Consider the following 2,951-nt stretch of genomic DNA (forward strand, 5'->3'; position numbering starts at 1 on the left):
CCCGCCTCGGCCTTCCAGAGAGCTAGGATTACAGGCGTGAGCCACCTCGCCCGGCCGGTACCTTGCCATTTCTTAAGCGCTTTTACATAATTATCTCTAATCCAAAAAACAGTGAAGTAGGCGGGACGGATATCCTCATAATTATTTACCAAAAGAAATCCAATGCTCTGAGAGGTTGAGCAACTTGCAAAATATGCATTGTTGGAGCAATCTCAACCTCTAAAAGGGCTCCAAACATGAGTTGGTTTATTTTAAATTCTTAGAACTACTGGGATGGCAGACTCAGGTTAAAGCAAGGAGTAAACACTGGACAAAGAATCGAAAATTTTGGGTACTTAGTACTAATCCTATCAATTATTACCCATGTCCTCAACTCTATATATATTCTTCTTCTATAAAGTAGAAATAACAATATATGACAGGCTGACCTTACTCCCATAAAGCTCAACTAAGGTGCTCTATGTAAATGCTTTAAAAACTGTGAAGTTACCATTCTCACCAATAATAAAAAAGAGGATACAAACAAAAAGGCAACAAGGCATAAATTCATTTAATAAATATTTCAATGCCTGCAACGTGCCAAGGATTGTTGAACTGAGGATACAAGTGCTGAACTAGGAATACAATGATGAAAAAGACAGAAAAGGCCTTGCAAGCTCTCATGAAGCTTATATTCATTTAGGAAGGTGGAAAAGACTAACATTAAAGGCATAAGTAAACAAAAGATACCAGTGCTTGGCCAGGCGCGGTGGCTCATCACTGTAAATCCTAGCACTCTGGGAGGCCGAGGCAGGTAGATTGTTTGAGCTCAGGAGTTCGAGATCAGCCTGAGCAAGAGCGAGACCCCGTCTCTACTAAAAATACAAAGAAATTAGGTGGACAACTAAAAATATACAGAAAAAATTAGCCAGGCATGGTGGCGTGTGCCTGTAGTCCCAGCTACTCGGGAGCCTGAGGCAGGAGGATCGCGTGAACCCAGGAGTTTGACGTTGCTGTGAGCTAGGCTGACGCCACGGCACTCTAGCCTGGGCAACAGAGACTCTGTCTCAAAAAAAAAAAAAAAAAAAAAAAAAAAAAAAAAAAGTAAAAAAAAAAAAATACCAGTGCTATAGTCTGAATGTTTGTATCCCCCCTAAAAATTTATGTGAAACCTAATCACCAGTGTGATAATATTAGGAAGGGAGGCCTTTGGGAATGATTAGATCATGAATGCAGAGCCCTCATGAATGGGATTAGTGCCCTTATAAAAGAGGCCCCAGAAAGCAGCCTTGCCCTTCTACCACGTCACACTCAGCAAGAAGGCGCCATCTATGAACCAGGAAGAGAGCACTCACCAGACTGAATCTGCCCGCACCTTTGGTGCCTTCACCTTGGACTTCCTAGCCTCCAGAATTTTGAGAAATTTCTCTTGTTTATAAGCTACCCAGTCTATAGTATTTCATTATAGCAGCCAGAAAGGACTAAGACAACCAGTAATAAGTATCATGCGAAGGATTTTTTTAAAAGATGATGTTACTGAAGGTGGCCAACAGCTACTCTGAATTGATGGTTAGGAGGAGCCTCTCTGAGGGATGACATGTAAACTACGATCTACACAGCAAGAAGGAGCCAGCAACACACAAAGTAAAAGAGGTGAGCAGCCCGGCAGAGGAAACAGCTAGTAGAAAGAGGTTCTACTGAGGGTATAAGACAGACTAGCAAATTCTGGTCTAATGGGGACCAGAGCTTCCATTGAGACTCCTAGTCCTTTGTAGTCGAGCTTACTGGTAAGCACTGTGGCTCTAGGGTCAAACAGAACTAGACTCAAACCCCAAGACAACACTTACTAGTTTTATAACCTATGCAAATTATTTAAGCTCTATAAATCTCAGTTTTCTCACCTGTAAAATGGGGATATTATTAATAATAGTGTCTAGTTTATAAGATTATTAGCAAGGATTAAATTAGATCATGTATGATCACTTAGCACAATATTCATAATATGCATTATTAATAATAAACATTAGCTATTATTATTACATGACCTCTTAAACCCTGTGGTCTCCCCTTCAGTACTTGCAGGGATGTTCAGCTCTTGTCACATCTCTTCTATAAAATATCTCCTAATTGCTTTCCAGCCTACAATTTCCCACTGTCTGGAATGACATCAGTATCACTCATCAGGCAGGCCCTGCTGCCTTGCAATAGTTCATTTTTGACAGAAAGCCTGTGTAAGAGGCCTAGTCAGAGGCCATGGGCGCAAAAACAGGCTTTACCATAACGACAGACACATCACAATTTCTCCAACTGTAAAAAAAATTTCCTCCAAAAGGATTGTTTTAAGGAGAAAACGAAAAGGTTGTAAGCTGCCAAGGGCCATGCATTTATCTTCTCACCATTGTACACAGCACTGAGTAGGTGCTGCTCAGTTGTGAATGCTTTTCAGAAGCTGCCCTATCATTGTTGGTTTACTTGTCCATCTCACCACTAGACTACTGGCACTTAGGCCAGGGACTACGTCTTATTTGTCTTTGGGTCCATAAGTCCAATAAATGTTAGTTGAATGAACAAGTCTTTTTATTATTCCACTGGACTGTGAACTCCTTGATGGCAGAGATTCCTTCTCAACAAAAATGTAGAGCAGGCGCTCAATAAATCTTTTTAAAATGAATATGTGTATATCATGTCTCCTAGGTTAGATGATAATCCTCTCATGGACAGGGTCCACATCTCATACTTCTTTGATTTCCCATAGTCTGATATACTGCTTTTCACACAAAAACCACTCAAATATTTATTAATGAAACATTAGGGCAAGAAAGAGCCTCTAAAGCACAGGTCAAAGTAAGTAAAGAGAATGAGTGCCTATATAAATTTTACTGTAGCCAGAAAAAGAAAGCACAGTAGACGAGTAAGCTGCACGTTGAGTCAACTAAAGGAAAAACAGTTTTAGGATGGAGGGATAATCTACA

General features: G+C 40.4%; 1 protein-coding gene across 5 annotated transcripts in view; it reads right to left on the minus strand.

Moving 5' to 3' along the window:
• Positions 1-2,951, minus strand: part of WDR20 (WD repeat domain 20) — an 83,786-nt gene that overhangs the window by 71,693 nt on the left and 9,142 nt on the right. The window lies entirely within an intron of this gene.

The sequence above is a fragment of the Propithecus coquereli genome, unplaced genomic scaffold (genome assembly GCF_000956105.1).
Source record: "Propithecus coquereli isolate 6110/MARCELLA unplaced genomic scaffold, Pcoq_1.0 Scaffold256, whole genome shotgun sequence".
Classification (NCBI taxonomy): Eukaryota; Metazoa; Chordata; class Mammalia; order Primates; family Indriidae; genus Propithecus; species Propithecus coquereli.